The 21084-nt window shown below is 36.1% G+C and overlaps 1 protein-coding gene across 5 annotated transcripts in view; it reads right to left on the bottom strand.

Annotated features, from left to right (window-relative positions):
• The window catches only part of EPHA7 (EPH receptor A7), a 208864-nt gene that overhangs the window by 99706 nt on the left and 88074 nt on the right, over window positions 1-21084 (bottom strand). The window lies entirely within an intron of this gene.

The following is a 21084-nucleotide window of genomic DNA, read 5'->3' as shown; positions in this document are numbered from 1 at the left end:
CCTTGAGCCCTTCTTATCCATTCGTAACATTACACTGTTAAAGTGCAAGTAGGCTGACATCACTCTATTGTTGGAATTCTCCAATGGTATTCCATCTCCATCTAAAGCCAGTGGTTTAAATGATCTGTAAGGACCAATACAATATCCTCCAATCCCATTAAAGTTCTGGCATCCACTCTACTCTCTTCTATTCATCCACATCTTCTATTACTCTCCTCCCCAGTTGAACATGCCCAGCCTACTCTTCCCTCAGGGCCTCACACAGATGGTTCTGACTGAAACATTCTTCTTGCCTCTGATTTTGCTTCTATACTTTACTCAGACTTTTACTCAAATATCATCTCTTAAGAAGCTTTTTCAGTTAACCCCTCTGAAATTCTGTTCATGCCTTTCCTACACTAATTGGATGTGCATGCTCAGTTACTAAGTCATGTCCGACTCTTTGTGACCCCATGGACTGTAACCCACCAGGCTCCTCTGTCCAGGGGGATTTTTCAGGCAAGAATACTGGAGTGGATTGCCATTTCCTCCTCCTGGAGATCTTCCTGACCCAGTGATTGAACCCATGTCTTCTGCATCGGCAGGTGGTTCTTTACCACTGAGCCACTGACACTAATTGGACAGGATCATTTAATTTTTAAATATGGCACACATTTAATTGATTTCTGTTTCACTCTTCATCTCACTCTTACGAGAAGTTTCTAACAGCAGATTTTCTTTTTGTCTATTTCTTTCTCCTAGTACCTAGAAATATGTGTTAAATTTATGTTGTTCGTCTGCTAAGTCACATGTGACTCTTTGCAGCCCCATGGACTTCAGCATGCAAGGCTCCTCTCTCCTTCACTATCTCCCAGAGTTTGCTCAGATTCATGTCCTTTGAGTCAGTGATACCATCTAACCATGTTATCTTCTGTTGTCCCCTTCTCCTTTTGCCTTCAATCTTTTCCAGCATCAGGGTCTTTTCCACTGAGTCGGTTTTTCCCATCAGGTGCAATTTATGATATTCTGAATTTGTGATATGGTGAATATAGACTTTTGCATACTAAAATAAATGAAAGGGTTTTCTCTGGCCACATCATATGGTTGCAGGATCTTAGTTCCTCAACCAGGGATTAAACCCGGCCATGGCAGCGAAAGTACTGAGTCGTAACCATTGGACCACCAGGGAATTCCATGAATGAATGTTTTAAGTGAAAGTATGTCACCAGTGAATTTTCAACAATCAGCCAACTGAGAAGAGTTCTGGTGTGATAGAATCCTCACCTCCCTAGAAGTGTACCATACATCACACTACTGACTTTTTCTAACTCAAAATAGAGATAAGCTGTTCTTACCTGACTTTATTATCTTTGGATGCCAAGATTTCTCCTAGGACATTGGTTTCTGAGTTTTAGCAAATGAAGCGGATTATAGGATCACTATTCACTCTGGGTATTAATTCATTCTCATTAGAGAACTCCCATGAAAGCTCCACATAATCAATGTGTCCCTCAAAGCACAAAACTTAAATAACAGGAGAAAGATTCACTGGAGGATTTAGGGAGAAAGACAGTGTGGTCTCCCTAAGCAAACTACATACACATCATGAACAAAACAATACTCTGACTTAACAATAAAGAATCTGTCTGCCAAAGAAGGAGATGTGGATTTGATACCTGGGTCAAAAGATCCCTGAGAGTAGGAAATGGCAACCTACTCCAGTATTCTTGCCTGAAAATTCCCATGGACAGAGGAGCCTGGAGCGCTATAGTCCATGGGGTCACAAAGTCAGACATGGCTGAGTGATTGAGCAGGAGTATGTAACAAAATAGACAAAGTTATAGGTTCCTAATTTAAAGATAAAATTAAAAAAGGAAAATAAAGGAAATATTTTGGAAAGCAAGTCACTGAAGCTGCATTATAAAATCCATGTTCAAAACCATCTTTCATGATCAAAATTAACTTGTAATCATGAAATTGCTCAGTCATACCTGACTCTTTGCGACCTATATACAAAGGACTCTGTACAGTTCATGGAATTCTCCAGGCTAGAAATTTGGAGTGGGTAGACGTTCCCTTCTCGAGGGGATCTTCCCAATCCAGGGATCGCACCCAGGTCTCCTGCATTACAGGCGGATTCTTTACCATCCGAGTCACTGGGGAAGCCCCAGTGATGATGCTACAACAGTGGAAGTCTCATCATTTTACTGCATGCAGGTAAGTAACTCCTCATGAAAACAGGATTAATGAAGTTAGGTAGTTTATTTTTATTACCATGAACTTGCAACATTTGTCTTCCATCAGAAATTTCATATTTTAGTGTCAGATTGAACAAATATCTTTCTTCAAATCTATATTGTAATGATATAACTTAAATATGCTTAATTATGCCTAAGATAAATAACTATAGAGCTTGTCCCTCAAGTTCTGAAGGAGATATTGGTCAATAAACAATTACCATTTATCTTTTAAGCAGGAATAACTGTAATTTTTAATAGCCAATTATCAGTAGTTTTAATTTTAGACAGAAAAGTTTGAAAGGTTTTGTCAATTAACATCCAAGCTAGACCATAAGCAATAGTAACATAACTATGGAATTAAATTGTCATTTTTAGACACTGACTTTTAACACTGACTCAATGGACACGAGTTTGAGCAAGCTCAGGGAGTTGCTGATGGGCAGGGAAGCCTGGCATGCTGCAGTCCAGGAGGTAGCAGAGTCAGACATGACTGAGCAACTGAACTGATCTGAACTGAACACAGCAACAGCATATGGTCCAAGAGCTCTTGCAAGAATTTTACTCTACACCTAATAAAGAATGTGAGCACTGAATTATTAATTATGAATCCTGATATATTTGATTTTTCAAGTACTTTTGCAATATACTTGTTCTTTGTAAACTTTTGAAAATAAGCAGACATTTCCCAACATGTACATTCCATACTCTAGAAAGCATGACTGAGGTTAAATAAACTTAGGACTTCTTGGATTTTCTCAAATATTTTTTAGTAATTTTCTCAAGAACTTTTGATAATGTTATGTATGAAATAATCCTGCTCTATGCATTATCTACTTCACACAATAGTAATGTGGCAGAACTGGAAAGTAAAATCATGTCTCTCTTCCTTGAGGGCTCCATCTTGTTTTTTCCCACTACACTCCACAGTTGAAGTGAAATCAAAAACAAATATCTCATCTTGTAATGATATAAGCAATTTATATTGTTGAATTAAGTCATCGGTAATGTAAACTCTCTCATTTTACAATGGCCAAAAGAAAAGCTATATTTTGGAGGGGATGGAGAAGAATGTCACAATCAGTGGGATAAGGGGATGTGATTGCTAAGGGAAGCCTGAATAATCATTATATACAATGCTAAACACAGTAATTAAATTATTTTCCAAATAATGCATAAGCTGGTAATCATGGATAAACTGTTTATCCAAGGCAATCAACAGTATGTTCTTCAGGGGCAAAAAAAAAAAAAAAATATATATATATATATATATATATATATATATATATATATATTATTCTCTCTCTTCTTCATTAGCTTGGGTATTAAGTGTCAAACATTTATTGACTTCTCATCCTGGAAGTGATCTTAGGACTTTTCTTTATGAACAAAAACACTTAACCACAATGTTGAACATTTCTTAAATGGTTTTACCTTAGAAGATTTCTCTGAACATATTCACATTTAAGAGTGGGCATAAAGATCAAACATTTCAATAAAGCATGGCTATTTGAAGAAAAGCCTGTAATATTGAAAAGTAAATAGCAACACAGGTATGCAGTAAAACTATAACATCTTCAGTTCAGTTCAATTTAGTCGCTCAGTCATATCCGACTCTGAGACCCCATGAATTGCAGCATGCCAGGCGTCCCTGTCCATCACCAACTCCCAGAGTTCACTCAAACTCATGTCCATCAAGTCCATGATGCCATCCAGCCACCTCATCCTCTGTCATCCCCTTCTCCTACTGCCCCCAATCCCTCCCAAAATCAGAGTCTTTCCCAATGAGTCAACTCTTCACATGAGGTGGCCAAAGTATTGTAGTTTCAGCTTTAGCATCAGTCCTTCCAAAGAACACCCAGGACTAATCTCCTTTAGAATGCACTGGTTGGATCTCCTTGCAGTCCCAGGGACTCTCAAGAGTCTTCTCCAACACCACAGTTAAGAATATATATCTTTTGGCAAAGAATGAATAAATCAGAATACTACAAATAAGGAATTTCACTGTACTTTAGGAGAAGTAAACAGAGATGGCCTAGTAATTTTTCCTCTAGTTTTATTTCTCATGCAGCACAGTCACATCACTATAATAAAACCATGCTATCTAAGATTTTCATGGATATCCATCTAGCTATTGGGTTGGCCAAAAAGTTCATCTGGCCAACCCAATAAGTCCAAATGACTTACTTAGTTTTCTCCACCCATAAACACGTTCTGAATTCTGCAACTCTTTAATATGTTCCTTCCTGAAATATAAAGATTACATCTTTTGCTAAAAATGAATATAAAATGCATGCCCTGGAACTCCTTCAAATCATAGACGTAAGTCTCTTTCTTTTAGAACTTACTTTGAAAAAGAATTTCCTTCTGGAATGTATATGAGATTCGTTTATGTTTGCACATAAACATTTTTCAAAGAAATGATCATGAAGAGCTAAAGAAATAATCTGTATAACTAAGAAAAAATTATTTTTTCATTTGAAATATACAAACAATTAAGTCAACTGTGCTTTTTCACCCAATAAATTTCTCAATATAATTTGTATATCTGTGACAAATATCAGCAACTTCTTTATACACTTGTTTAGTTTGTAGATTAATGATTTCTGCACAGGTATATATTTTCCACTTTTCAGCTGCTACTGTAAACCACTACGTCTTTTGTTGGTTCCAAAGTATCCGCAAGTGGCTACTGAATAAAGAGGATTTCATTAAATCAGCTCTCTCTTTTAAGGGAAACATAGACAGCTCTAAGTCATATTTATTCACACAGTTCAATTAAATAGAAATAATGTATTAAAATCTAATTAGTGATATCTATTTTAATATACAAATAAAATAGAAAAATCTATCAGGTTGGCCAAAATGTTCAGATTTTTCCATAACATCTTCAGGAAAAATCAATGAGTTTTTACCCAACCCAATATTTTATCAGTGAAAAATGAGGGAAATTAAGAGGTACAAACTTCCAATTACAAAATGAATGAGTCACAGAAATGAAATGCACAGGGTGGAGAACATAGTAAAAAATAACATGGTATCTTTGTATGGTGAGGAAGGTGGTTGGTTCAATGATGCAAACTTTTGGTTACAAGATAAATAAGCACTACAAGTAAATAAGCATGTACAACATGATAAGTATAGTTAACACAGCTGTATGTTATATATAAAAGTAAAGAGTAAATCTTAATAGTTCTCATTATAGAGAAAATTTTCTTTTTATTTTGTATCTTTATTATGTATCTAAAGAATTGTTTTCTTTTGACTTTGTATCTATAGTGAATAATCACTAAACTTACTGTGGCAATCATTTTATGATGTATATAAGTCAAATCATTAAGCTGCCGTATACCCTAAAATCATACAGTTCTGCATGCCAATTATATCTCAATAAAACTGGAAGAAAGTAAATCTGCTTTCTCAAGAAGTATGTGTTTTTCATTTACTACATGCCTTACACTTTTAGATGCATGACCATAGAAAATGTGTTGAATAAGAGTTCTTAAGAATATTCTCACAGAACTAGACTCACAGAATCTTTACAGTGAAGTTCAGTGGACGTGGTGGGAGCTGAGGAGTGAAAACAAATAAAGCAAAAACTAAAAATTAATGAATAAAAATCTCCTTGGAAAATTAATAAATTAGTGATAATGTTCATAAAATATATACTTAACTAGATATTATGACTCCTCTTACCCTCATTGGCAAGTTCCATTTTTGCTAACTGGCTCTGACTATAAAGAGAATGAATGAATGGCTATTTACAGGGGAGCCTTGGCAATCTTTTGTCTGATATGAACTTTTATAAATACTGCAAATTCCATTTCTTTCTTTATAATATAAGCTAAGTGGCTTATATTTTTATTATATGCAGTGTTTACACAGGAATTCAATTATACTGTAACTTTGATGAAGTTAAATTTTTGTGCCACAGTGTAATATTCTTGTTCATGGCAAAAAGTAAGCACGTTCATAAATACATTAGTATTGTTTATGTGCACATTCTATTAATACACTTCCTGAAGGCAAAAGAGATGTTCCAGAAAAATGCCTTAAATTTTCAATACACTTAAGTAAAAAAAATTATTTACATTATTTTTGAATTTCAAACAAACAGATGCGATCAACAATGTGATCTGGCAAAGATTTAAAGCAATCAAACTATGTAAAGTTTTAATTTAAACATAAAATATCCTAGTTTAAGATTATCAAAATAACAGAAACCAATTTTATATTTCTACTTATATAAATTTTATATTTCTAGAGATAAGTCTTTGACCTGCATACATAACAGCTACAATTTGAAACGCAGGAGACCTGGGCTAGGTTCCTGGGTCAGGAAGATCCCCTGGAGAAGGCAATGGCAAACCACTCCAGTATTCTTGCCTGGAGAATCCCTGGACAGAAGAGCCTGGCGGATTACAGTCCATGGGATCACAGAGTAGGACACGACTGAGCCACTAACACACACACAATTTGAAACACTTTCCAATTACTAGAGAGCAAATTTAACACATAATGTTGGAAAAAATGTCCAAAGAAGTATGTTAAATGTTACTGTGGCTATTACTCTGGGTAGAAATCTGTATCCTTGTGGGTTTTCCATGCATTATAACTAGGATATACTGAATCAAATTCACAAATATTAAGGTTAAAAGTGTAACGCAAATCCATTTCAGTCCCTGGATTCCATGAATGTATTTGCATGTTATATACCTTTACAATTAATCTAAAAGTAGCATACATATTGTGATGTGTAAACTCTATTTAGAAAATTTCCAGTGTGTCTATGCATCATGTTTATTAGGATGGACTTTTTCTCTAGAAATAAAGCAACACAACCTCAAAACTCAAGAACAGGAAGGAATAATATAACCTAGGAGGTAAGAGGATGGGCCATAGTCTGACCTCAGTGGTCATCTCATTCAAACACATCATCTGGGGCCTTATTACCTGGGGCAATTTGCTTAATTTTCCCCGGCATTCTGAATAATAACACATTCCTCAGAAAACTAGGGAGTCAATAAAATGTTAGCAGGCAGGACTGAATCCCTAAATACCTTTCACGTAACTCCAGTCTTACTTTTTCTATGTCTCAAAATATAAGGGGGGGGGGGTACTCAAGCAATATTATAAAAATTCTGTCCACGTCTGTTTTTAGTATTAGAATGAAGTGAGGCTTTTCATCCAAAGTAAAGGATAATCATTTACATGTGTGATATATTATCTGTCTAGGATTGTAATATAAGCTTTTTGGTCTCACCAAACCTGGAACATGAATTCTATTTAAGATTTTACAATTTCATTGGTATTTACATTCCAATTTCAAAGGATTAGTTAAGGTTTTGGGTGTCATTAGGAACATAAGGAATTACTTAAACAAAAGCAATGAAATAATTACACTTAAAAACGCACCTGTGTTTTGTGACAGAGCCCACCAGAAAAGATACAGAGTACTAAGAAAAAGGGGGGAAAAGGAAAAAAAAATTGTTGGACCCATAAGTTCACCCATAATTTAGTGATCTTATGATAATTATCCACAGTTTTTATTTTTTAGGAGAGGTGGAAACTAGTTATAGTTTCTCAATTCATATTACAATAATTTCTTACTGAAATATGAGTCACTATAAATTACGTAATTTTCCTTTGCATTTGGTGAAAACTTAGAAACTATTTAGCCATCTAATAATTTAAAAGAGATTATTAAGATTCGAAGCACTCGGGAAAACCCTCTTAGTCATCTCTTCATAGTCTAAAGATTTGGTAGTATGGAGATCTGAACATTATCTATTCAAGACATGAAAGATGAATGATGCAGCTTTTTCTCTATAACCTAGAAAAGAGGCACTGTATTATCTTTGCTACCCAATATGAACTGAATAAAGTCTAATTGTGATTTATCTATTTTAAAAAGTGGACTTAAAGTAGTAACAAATAAAGGAAAAAACTTTAAAAGTTTATTTAGTGTACTGAGTACCAAAACACTCAAGCCTTTCAACCACTATAAGCCTTTTAACATAAGAGAGAAAACTACAGCCACTGCATAACTTCATTTCCAACACTGCTCTTGATTCTTAAGATGGCTCAGAGAATACTCCTTGCACTCCCCTCCATGATTTTAGCTTCAGTAAACCATGCAAGTGCAAACAAACCTGAAAGTTTCAGATCCTACTCATATGCTGCACATTACAAACTATCTGATACAGTGTTCCTACCACTTTGAAAGCCTAGTGGCGAGTCAAATGGACAGTTATACAAAACCTTTTACACCTTGTAAGAACAGGAAAAATAGTTTCCCTCGTCACCAGCTCCAATAGCAACTATCCATCAAGCAGCCAAGATTAATCTCTTGCTTTGCATTGCATCATTCTTCCAATTTAAAAATTTTACCATAAATCTGAAGGGTGCTTAGAGTTATATAAATTAAATCCTCTCTAAAAAACATTATAGAAAAGGAAGGGAAAAAAACAGAGAAGCTTCTATCAGCTAACTTCTTCCTTTGTTAGGCATCCATAGGGCTAGGAGTGGTTATGAAAAAGGTATGAGTGAACTAACTTTAAAGGAGTAATTAAAAGTGACTGATGATGTGGTTTTGCTGTATTTGACTGAAGGCACATTAGCTACAGTGAGAATCTTCACAGAAAAGTACATTACACAACAGAAGAGTGTACTGCTGCTTTGCTTTCAAATCTACAATGTCAAATCTCCCTTTTCTCCCCTGGGAGACTGACCCAGAACATTTAAGAAAGATCCTCAAGGATAAGATTGCTTAATAATGTCAAAGATTACTCGTGATCAAAAGCAAGGTTCCAGTGACTGCACACCATTTCCAAAAGGTCAGAATCACAAGATCTTATAGTGAGTGTATTTACACATTGGCTGAATAAGGCTGTAACAAAAGACTATTTTTATTCTTTAGAATATAGATTAGAAATGAGACCTACTTTTCTGTGTGTAGTTCTCTGACCAATTCCCCCCTTAGAAAAAGTTACTCTTAAAATATAAAATCAGTCTGGACGTACTGATGCTTTTTATTTAAGAGAATTTTGAAGTAGCGGAAGGAAAGAAAATCTTGCCTTGAAAAGTCTCAAACACCTACTTTTAAAAACCACTCATGCATATTTGTATAAATGTAGTCAGTCGATAATTGAAAAATTTCTGTCACGGATAGCTAGCAGGAAAAGAAAATATCCCAATATTTTTCCATATCAAACAGGACAGTATCACAGACAAGTCTGTTGTTTTCCTCACCACTGATCTCAGACCTGCAGCTCTCAAGTCAGATGTATGTAAGAAAGAGAAGTAAATATCACAGGATGGGAAAAAAACAGCAGCATCCTGGAGGCAAAGAAATGAATTCTCAGGGAACAACCTGTTCTTTGTTCGCCATTTATACGACTCTTGTGACATTGGGATCGCGGTTTCATATCGTAGCCTTTTTTTTCTTTCTTCTGTACCTAGCTACTACTGCTCACCACCAAATCAAACAGTAGCAGGAAAGACAGGAAGGAGAGAGAAAAAGGCAAAGGGACAGGGTGTATGGAAAAGAAGAGAAAAAAGAAAAAAAGAGATGCCATGTCAAACAGTATAAAACTCCAGGCCAGGAAGCCCAAGAATATTGTCATGTTGCTAGAAATACCCATCAACAGCCCCTGGAGGTAGAAATATAAAAGGTAGACAAGGACTTTCTGGGGTAAAGGTCAGCCTGGAACTTCTGTCATATAATTCCTAAGTTAGAATGCATGTGCAAAGTCATGTCCTCCTTCCTCTTTCTTTTTTTCTCTTGTATTTTACATTTTTTTTAGCTTTCTAATTCTTTCATTGCCCCCCGCCCAGGTAGTCTTCAGTAATCTAATCGAGGGGTGTGCACAAGAATGTGTATTTAGGGGCCCATGGTTTAGCCAAAAGAGAAGGAACCACTGGAAAAATAGAAATCAATCAAATATAGCAAATAGAACTATTTTCAGGTACTTAGAAATTCTATACCATATCTGAAGCACTGAAATTCAGCTTTCTCTCTAAGTGATATTTCTCCTATTCCAGTTTGCCATAAATGAGCTTAAACTTCAAATACAGATGTGCCCAGGTATTTAAAAGTTCTTCAAAGCTTTCAACCATATCTGAATATTAAATAATCAAAACAAAAATAAGTCATTTTAATTCTCCTATCATTTTATGAAGATGGATACTAATATCTTTAAAAAATATAACTAAGATTATTGATCTTTAGAATACTTTCAATTTGTTTCTATAAAATCATTCTCTTCTAGCTTTATATTATCTTACCCTCAAAATACAATATAAATTGAGCCTAAAAGTAGAAATCTCTATATTCTGATGGAGTAGTAAATTATGTATAGTTATAATATCTCTATATATCCAGAAAATTAAATTTCATAAACATATTCAATTTTAACACTGAAGCTGCTGCTGCTAGGTCACTTTAGTCAGTCTGACTGTGACCCTATGGACCGTATCCCTCCAAGCTCCTCTGTCCATGGTATTCTCCAGGCAAGAATACTGGAGTGGGTTGCCATCCTCTCTTCCAGGGGATCTTCCTGACCCAGGGATCGAACTTGCACGTCCAGAGGCTCCTGGCTCCTGCATTGCAGGCAGATTCTTTACCACTGAGCCACTAGGGAAGACTTTTAACACTGATACCAAACATCATGTTCTAAAAGTAAAATAATATGAAAACTCACAATAAAAATAGGTTTTTAATTTTTTGTGAGACAATATATTATAAATTCAAAGCTCATTTTATGAAATCGATTATATCTAATACACCTCTTATTAATTCCTTGAATTTTCTTAACTATGATGATTTTTCCCAGAAACAGGTTTTTAAAATCTTTTCTTTTGTAGGTCTGACTACTGAGAGGACTATATATTGGGAGAATAAAGTCAACATTAATTTGTATTATAATCAGCATTATTTTGCTAATTTTTTATAAGACTGTGCTTTGCTACAGTTAAATTTACTGCACAGTGTTCCATTCTAGTATATCAAAAGCACCAAATGACAACTGCAGTGTTTTAATTTTATAAAACTTTTTCACACAATGCTTCACATAATACTTGTTTAACTAATAAGATAAAGAGATTGCATTAATTGCACAAAGTCAAAAAGCAACTTGTATAGTATGGAGTTAAACATTCAGATTCTAAATCTATCATTTTAAATCAAACTAATCTGATGTCTTTTAAGTGTATCTCTACATGCACTATTATATAGAAACTCATTTTACTTTGATATCTTTATTGACTCTGTAAACAGCCTAAGCAATAAATATTTTTGGCAAATCAATATACTGAAAAAGATCAACATCTAAGACTACACAGAAGAAAAGCAAATAACTCTGATAGAATGATTCAGTTAACAAATTATTCCTAAATTCTAAGCCAGATTCTATTGATTTACTATATGATGCTATATAAGCAGTCTTTCTCATTTAAGTCTCACTTCCTTTATCTGTGAGTATTAATTATGTTTGTTATATTCTAGTTCAAAATGCTGCTACATGGAACAATAATAATTACTGAAAAATAAAATAGTAAAGAATCCACCTGCAACTCAGTAGACCTGGGTTTGATCCTTGGGTTGGGAAGATCCCCTGGAGGAGGGCATGGTAACCCACTCCAGTATTCCTCTCTGGAGAATCTCCATGGACAGAGTCCATGGACAGAGACTAGTGGGCTAGAGTCCATGGGGTCACAAAAAGTCGGACACAGCTGAGCATCTAAGCACATGCACACACACAAACCATCTTGAATCAAAAATGCCAAAAAGAAAATAAATGTAAGGAGAGATGTTAAAAAGCCATGAGCTCTTTGGTTAGCTATTAATATTTAAGAGGAAATATAGCTACTAAGGGACACTATATACCTAATTATCAGGGGCATATATGTTAATAGTATATTCATAAAGGGCATAATTTCTTTTAAAATGTCTAATATGAATTCATACATATTCATATTACATATTATGTACATATATGGGTATGCACGTGTGTGTGTGTGTGTATATATATATATATAGATAGATATATAGATAGATAGATGTGCACACACATACACACTCTACTGAGGAACTCACAATAGTGAACCATTCAGTAGCAAATATCCCTGCCAATTTAAATTCTGAGTTAAGCTCTCTTGTATCTTATAAGCATAATTATGAACATCAGATCAGATCAGATCAGTCGCTCAGTCGTGTCCGACTCTTTGAGACCCCATGAATTATGAACATATATAACTGAAATAGCTTAAACTGAATTATTTGGTAAAATGGTAAAATGTTTTGGTAAAATGTTACTATATGGTAAATGATAAAATGTTTCTATATACTCTTACAATTGAAACAAATAGAAGGCATTTCTAGATGACAAGGGCAACTGATACTTGGATAAAAAAATACTATGCGATTCTTACAAAGTGATGTTAAATGCTTTAGAAATCCATTATGATATGTATTCCATTAAAATGTGTTCAACTATCTGTCTCAAGAACAAAGGGTCAGATTAAAGTTACGTATTACGAATAGTTACATATTAAAAAATAGGTTTCTTTTCTGTGGAGTTTGGCTTGATGGCAAAATACTTACAAATTCAGCCATAACTATAGTCTTGAGATACATGGTATGAATTTGTGAGAGGGGTCAGGGTAAGTGGCAGAGGTGTATACAATTAACCATATAGAGGTGACAGTAGAAGTTGGAGAGGTACTCATCCTTTTTCCCCCCTATCATCAGTCTATAGTTTCCAAAATATCTCACTGTGTAAATATTATAACCTATTTAGTCTACAAAAGATTGAACAGCCTTCTCTTCTACTAATCAGGCAATCTAAGAAAAAATTGTCAGATATTTACATCAGTTTCAAATAGGCAGCTGATCTATTTACACTATATTTTAATTAATTTTCAAGAAGCTCCCAGTGTTTTTTGTAATGTCTTCAGAGGAGAGAAGCAAAAAGCTGTATTTCCTATAAACATAATTTCCAAATTAGAAAATCATAAAGCACATTGAAAAATTTTGCACTAGATTTAAAATAAGACTATTAACTGAAAGGCAAATAATATATTTCAGAATTATTACACATATGTATATAGCTAACTTGGTAAAATCATTGAACTCTGGCATTAACTGATATAAGTAATTAAGGAATGAAGCTCATCAAAATCAAAAGATAGGGAAAACATAAAAGATGAGTTATTTTTTAATTCAAAATAAAGAAAACTGTTGAAAAGTATATGACTAAAATAAAGCAGGGTAATTGTGATTCTAATTTTGATTTAATCATCTTTTAACTAAATATTCACCTAAATTCATATAAACCGTAAATTCAGAACTAAAAGAACACGCTTAAGTTTAGGTGGTAACTGTGGCAAATTTATATCAGCAGATTGATACAGATGTTAGCTATAGTTAACAGTTTAGTACAGCTCCACCACATACAAAATGACATGCAGATTGGCTACACCTAAAAGTGAAGGCTTTCATGATTATAGTAATATATAGGCCTCATTAAATATGGAAGTGTACTTTTGATGTCAAATATAATTTAATCACAATATCTAAGGGGAAAAAAAAAAAAAAATCTTTCTGAGACACGGTTCCAGGATTTGGAAGGCTCCAGATCTCTTTCAGGGTCTGCCTGGTTAAAAAGACCCAAGACCCATTCAAGCACACATAATTCAAGAGGCCTGCCTGCCAGCAATAAAGGCCGAAATTGGATACTTGGTGAGATTAATTACCTAGATAGGGCTTGATAATGCAAGTCAAATGGGAATGTAATTAAAGTGCACCTTCCATGAAAATTATTCATTGCTGATGGATCAGGTGACAGATAAATCAAAAGGCATTTTAAAAAAGCCTACAGGTTAACTTGAAGCAAGTCTTTCCTCTTTATAAAACTGTAATCACAGGTGTGGAATTCATTCTTGCTGGCCTATCCTCATCATGATACCATAAGACAAAAAGGGAGATTGTAGTGCAACCTATTAGAAACAGAAGCCAATAGAAAAACCATTAGGATTATAGTTACAAACAAAAGGTCAGCTAGATTGGAGCTGGTTGGCTGGCAGCTTTCAGAAGAGAGTATTATTCTATGTTCCTACTATAATGGGGATGCAACCATAAAAGAACAAGCGATGAATGAATAAGCTGACTAGTCCCCAGGGTGCAATTCCCACAGATGAAAGGCATGCTGGGGTAATCAAACAGAGTTATAAATTAGATAAATAGAATGGCATAAGATGTATTTTACATCATCATTATTAAATAAAGTCTTTCTGGATGTGTTGTTAATGCTTTACTGTCGATACATTTATTAACAGTCTAAGAACAATAAAAAAAAAAAGACTGTTTTATAACAACAATCAGGGTAATTTCAGTTACATAGAGGGATTATTAAATCTAATTTCTACTTTGACTTCTTTTAAGTATGTTTATTACATACCTAAAAGAAGATAGATGAAGCAAAATGTCAATTAAATGATAGTTACTGAAAAATATGGTTTTACATGTTACTCATTTGTTTAACTAATGAACACATTTTGCATTTATTGACCTGTATAAAGAAACTGCATGATAGTTTTCTTGTCTACAACAACAAACATAAAGCTGAACAAGAAACCATGTTATCTAGTAGAATGCACATGCAATTTACAAAAACAATCAATTGCTCTCAGAAAAAAGAATAGCATAAATGTTGAAAGACTTTGGTGTATGAAATCTTTAAATAACAATGTAAATATTGATTTACTATTATAAATCCTGAAATAATTGTGTAGCTTCCCCCAAATTTTCACTTTCTATTTTATTTGAACTTGAAAAAAGACAGAATTTGAATTCAAATTCTCCTCAAAAATCCATCCATTCCATTATCACATAAAAATATCCGTCAAATTAAAAGACAGTTAAAATTTTTTTTAAAAAATGATTTTTTTTTAATGATTTTGCACTATTACCTTCAGGAAATTAAAAGACTCCTCATAAATACTTTAACCTAATTCTAAGAAAGTACTATATCTAAAGTTGCTTTAAATAAAAACAAATATTACATAGTAGCTCTTTCTACATGGTGAAAAACTGGAAGGAAGAAAATTCATAGGCAAAGACACAATAAGATTTTAGATATGTAAATCTGATACACAGGGCCTGTTTTTGTTTGAAGTGCTATAAGTGAATGTATAAAAATACATCTGTTGGAGAATTATCTGTTTATAGTTCTCCATTCCTAAAGGTTACTGATTAAAATTGAAAACAGGCATGGCAAACATCCAAAGCGTTTTATCAGGAGACACTGTTCTTTATGTTCCCTGCAGGTTCCAGTTAGTAACTTAATCCCAACCACACTATAAAGTAAACTGTTCATGATTTGTCAGATTAGCTGATGCTTGTCCAGAAAAATGATCTGAAAAAAGAGTCACCAGGACACTATAATTAAGATCCATTCATCCATTTCATCCCTGGATAGAAGAAAATAATGAAACATCAAAGTAGTCACAAGACAGTGTAAAAGAGGTCAGTTGCTATCTTTTCAAACCTAACACCAGTATTTAATGCAGCAGATGCAGAAGAAGATACTTACAAATTATAATACCCAAAGTTTGGTGAAAGAGCATCATGGATTTCTGTTTGTTGCCTATGTAATTTTTAAAGATAAAGGAAATGTGACTCAAAATAAAAGGTGAGAGATTCGTATTATCTTACAGAAAAATAGAAAAATAAAGTTTCCAAACTTTTTAGGTGGTTTTCTCACATTTTTATAGATGAGCCACACCCAGGTCTGCTGCACCCAGAGCCCCACCCCTGTGGCCAGCCATTGCAGCAGACTTGGGTTTGGCATAAGCCTTTTTGGAAGAGGTCACCATTAACCCCACTATGGAGCCACCAGAACTTACACAGGACTGGAGAAACGGACCCTTGGAGGGCACAAAAAAAACCTTGTGCACACCAGGACCCAGGGGAAAGGAGCAGTGACCCCACAAGAGACTAAGCCAGACTTGCCTGTGAGTGTCCAGGACTCTGGCGGAGGCCTGGGTAGGCAGGGGAGGGGCCCTGAAGGCAGCAGTGAGTCCACATCACCTTCACTGCCTCCACCATAGTTTGGTCTCAGGTCAAACAACAGGGAGAGAACACAGTCCCACCCATCAACAGAAAACTGGATTAAAGATTTACTGAGCAATGGCCCCACCCATCAGAACAAGTCCCAGTTTCACCCTGTCAGTCTCTCCCATCAGGAAGCTTCCATAAGCCTCTTATCTTTATCCTTCAGAGGGCAGAATGAAAACCACAATCACAGAAAATGAATCAAACTGATCACATGGACCACAGCCTTCTCTAACTCAATGAAACTATGAACCATGACCTATAGGGCCACCCAAGATAGACAGGTCATGGTGGAGACTTCAGACAAAACATGGTCCACTGGAAAAAGGAATGGCAAACCACTTCAGTATTCTTGCCTTGAGAACCCCATGAACAGCATGAAAGGCAAAAAGATAAGACACTGAAAGATGAACTCCTCAGGTCGGTAGGTGCCCAATATGCTACTGGAGAAGAGTGGAGAATTAACACCAGAAAGAATGAATACACACAGCCAAAGTAAAAACAACACCCAGTTGTATATGTGACAGGTGATGGAAGTCAACTCCAATGCTATTAAAAAAAATATTGCATGGAAGCTGGAATGTTAGGTCCATGAATCAGGGTACATTGGAAGAGGTCAAAAAGGAGATGGCAAGAGTGAAAATCATCATTTTAAGAATCAGTGAACTAAAATGGATGGGAATGGGAGAATTTAATTTAAGTAACTATTATATCTACTACTGTGGGCAACAATCCTTTAGAAGAAATGGAATAGCCCTCATAGTCAACAAAAGAGTCTGAAATGCAGTACTTGGGAGCAATTTCAAAAATGACAGAAGGATCTCTGTTCATTTCCAAACCATTCAATATGGTTTGGAAGGCAAACCATTCAATATCACACTAATCCAAGTCTATGCCCCAATCAGTAATGCTGAAGAAATTGAAGTTGAATCGTTCTATGAAGACCCACAAGACCTTCTAGAACTAACACCAAAAAAAGATGTCCTTTTCATTATAGGGGACTGGAATGCAAAAGAAGGAAGTCAAGAGGTACCTGGAGTAACAGGCAAATTTGGTCTTGAGTACAAAATGAAGTCGGGCAAAGGCTAACAGAGTTTTGCTAAGAGAATGCATTGGTCATGGCAAACACCCGCTTCCAACAACACAAGAGAAGACTCGACACATGAACATCCCCAGATGTTCAATACTGAAATCACACTGATTATATTCTTTGCAGCCAAAGATGGAAAAGCTCTATACTGTCAGCAAAAACAAGACTGGGAGCTGATTGTGGCTCAGATCATGAACTCCTTATTGCGAAATTCAGAGTTAAATTGAAGAAAGTAGGGAAAACCACTAGACTATTCAGGTATGACCTAAATCAAATCCTTTATGAATATACAGTGGAAGTGACAAATAGATTCAAGGAATTAGATCTGATAGAGTGCCTGAAGAACTAGGAAGAGAAGTTCGTGATGTTGTATAGGAGGCAGGGATCAAGACCAGCCCCAAGAAAAAGAAATGCAAAAAGGCAAAATGGTTGTCTGATGAGGTCTTACAAATAGCTGAGAAAAGAAGAGAAGCTGATGGCGAAGGAGAAAAGGAAAGATATACTCATCTGAATGCAGAGTTCCAAAGAATAGCAAGGAGAGATAAGAAAGCCTTCCTCAGTGATCAGTGCAAAGAAATAGAGGAAAACAACAGAATGGGAAAGACTAGGGATCTCTTCAAGAAAATCAGAGATACCAAGGGAACATTTCATGCGAAGATGGGCATACTAAAGGACAGAAAAGATACGGACCTAATAGAAGCAGAAGATATTAAGAAGAGGTGACAAGAATACACAGAAGAACTATACAGAAAAGATTTTTATGACCCAGATAATTACTATGGTATGGTCACTCAACTAGACCCAAACATCCTGGAATGTGAAGTCAAGTGGGCCATAAGAAGTATCATTACAAACAAAACTAGTGGAGGTGATGTAATTCCAGTTGAGCTATTTCAAATCCTAAAAGATGATGCTGTGAAAGTGCTGCACTAAATATGTCAGTAAATTTGGAAAACACAGCCATGGCCACAAGACTGGAAAAGGTCAGTTTTCATTCCAATCCCAAAGAAAGGGAGTGCCAAACAATGTTCAAACTACCATAGAATTGCACTCATATCACACACTAGCAAAGTAATGCTCAAAATTCTCCAAGCCAAGCTTTAACAGTATGTGACCCATGACTTCCAGATGTTCAAGCTGGATTTAGAAAAGGCAGAGGAACCAGAGATCAAATTGCCAACATCCGCTGGATTATCAAAAAAGCAATAGAATTCCAGAAAAACATCTACTGCTTTATTGACTACGCCAAATCCTTTGACTGTGTGGATCACAATACACTGTGGAAAATTCTTTAAGAGATGAGAATACCAAACTACTAACCTGCGTCCTATATACAGAGAAATCTGTATGCAGGTCAAGAAGCAACAGTTAGAACCAGACCTGGAACAACAGACCGGTTCAAAAATCGAGAAAGGAGTTACATCAAGGCTGTATATTGTCATTCTGCTTATTTAACTTATATTCAGAGTACATCATGTGAAATGCCTGGCTGGATGAAGCATAAGCTGGAATCAAGATTGCCAGGAGAAATATCAATAACCTCAGATACGCAGATGACACCACCCTTATGACAGATAGTAAGAACTAAAGAGCTTCTTAATGAAAGTGAAAAAGGAGAGTGAAAAAGTTGGCTTAAAACTCAACATTCAGAAAACTAAGATCATGACATCTGGTCCCTTCACTTCACAACAAATAGATAGGAAAACAATGGAAATAGTGAGAGACTTTATTATTGTGGGTTCCAAAATGACTGCAGATGCTGACTGCAGCCATGAAATTAAAAGACATTTGCTCCTTGGAAGAAAAGTTATGACCAACCTAGACCACATATTAAAAAGCATAGACATTACTTTGCCAACAAAAGTCCATCTAGTCACATCTAGTATGGACGTGAGAGTTGGACTATAAAGAAACCTTAGCATTGAAGAATGATGCTTTTGAACTGTGGTGTTGGAGAAGATTCTTGAGAGTCCCTTGGACTGCAAAGAGATTAAAGCAGTCAATCCTAAAGGAAATCAGTCCTGAATATGCATTGGAAGGACTGATGCTGAAGCTGAAGCTCCAATACTTTGCCCACCTGATGTGAAGAACTAATTCACTGAAAAAGACTCTGATGCTAGGAAAGATTGAAGGCAGGAAGAGAAGAGAACAACAGAAGATGAAGTGGCTGGGTGGCATCACCAACTCGACGGACATGAGTTTGAGCAAGCACTGGGAGATGAAGATGGACAGGGAAGACTGGCATGTTGTATTCCAAAGGGTCTCAAAGAGTTGGACACAACTGGGCGACTGAACTAAACTATAGATGAGCACATGATATGGAGCATGATTTTAAATCTCTGAGGAAAGCGAAGAAACTAGGGAGAAAAAGAACTACAAAAACCAAAACATAAAATATAGCTATACATATACAGTTATATATACTTTATGCAAAGGAAACATAGAAAGTGAAATTGTTAGTTGCTCAGTTGTGTCCAACTCTTTGCGACCCCCTGGACTGTAGCCTGCCAGGCTCTTCTGTCCATGTAATTCTCCAGGCACCAATACTGGAATAGGTAGTCATTCCCTTCTCCAGGGGATCTTCTACACCCAGGGACTGAACCTGGGTCTCCTGCATTGCAGGCAGATTCTTTATCATCTGAGCCACCAAGGAAGCCCCCAAATAAAAAAATATATTAGATTTATAATTAAGAATTATTCTCTATTAAGAATGATAATAAATACATGAGAAAGTGAAATTGTCAGTTGCTTAGTCAGTCTGACTCTTTGCAACCCCATAGTCTGTCCATGGAATTTTTTAAGCAAGAACACTGAAGTGGGTTGCCATTCCCTTCTCCAGATGATCTTCTGACCCAGGTATTGAACCAGGGTCTCCTGCATTGCAGGCTAATTTTTTTTTTTTTTTTACTATCTGAGCTGTTAGGGAAGCCCAACAAATATATAGTGAAGTCGCTCAGTCGTGTCCGACTCTGCGACCTGTGGACTATAGCCCACCAAGCTCCTCTGTCCATGGGATTCTCCAGGCAAGAATACTGGAGTGGGTTGCCATTTCCTTCTCCAGGGGATCTTCCCGACCCAGGGATTGAACGAAGGTCTCCCACATTGCAGGCAGATGCTTTAACCTCTGCGCCACCAGGGAAGCCCTTAAATACAAGAATATAGTCTCTCAGAACACCTCCTATAGAGACACAGAACTTCAGATCTAAGTACTAAAATCAAAGATTTCAAGGGAGGAAAGGAAGCCAGGTTGAAAGAAGAAGGGGGAGGAGGCGGGAGAGGGGGGCGAAAGGGGTGGCCTTACAGACGTCTCCGGCCACCTGCAGATATCCAGGGGTTATGGGACTTTACCCTGGGCCTCCAGAGAAGGGAGGACTGGAACTCGGCCCTACCAGAAATCAGACCAGACCAGAACCAGAATTCGAGTTCTCTGCCAAGAGGAGGTGATCAGTCTCCAATCCTCAGCTCAGGCTGAGGGCCCTTCGACCAGATTCCTGCGTCCAGGACCGGGGGACTAGAAAAACGGGGAAGGATAGGAAGCGTTAAGGAGAGGAAAGAGAGAGGGAAAGGGAGACAGGTCAGTAAAGTCTCTTGTTCCTTACTGGTCGGGGCACTCTGGCCAGTTGTCCATGTCAGGAGGAGACCAGGGACAAAAGGGTCCCAGTTGT

This window comes from Bos javanicus, chromosome 9 (genome assembly GCF_032452875.1).
Source record: "Bos javanicus breed banteng chromosome 9, ARS-OSU_banteng_1.0, whole genome shotgun sequence".
NCBI classification, from domain to species: Eukaryota; Metazoa; Chordata; class Mammalia; order Artiodactyla; family Bovidae; genus Bos; species Bos javanicus.
This window is presented reverse-complemented; position numbering and strand designations above follow the sequence as displayed.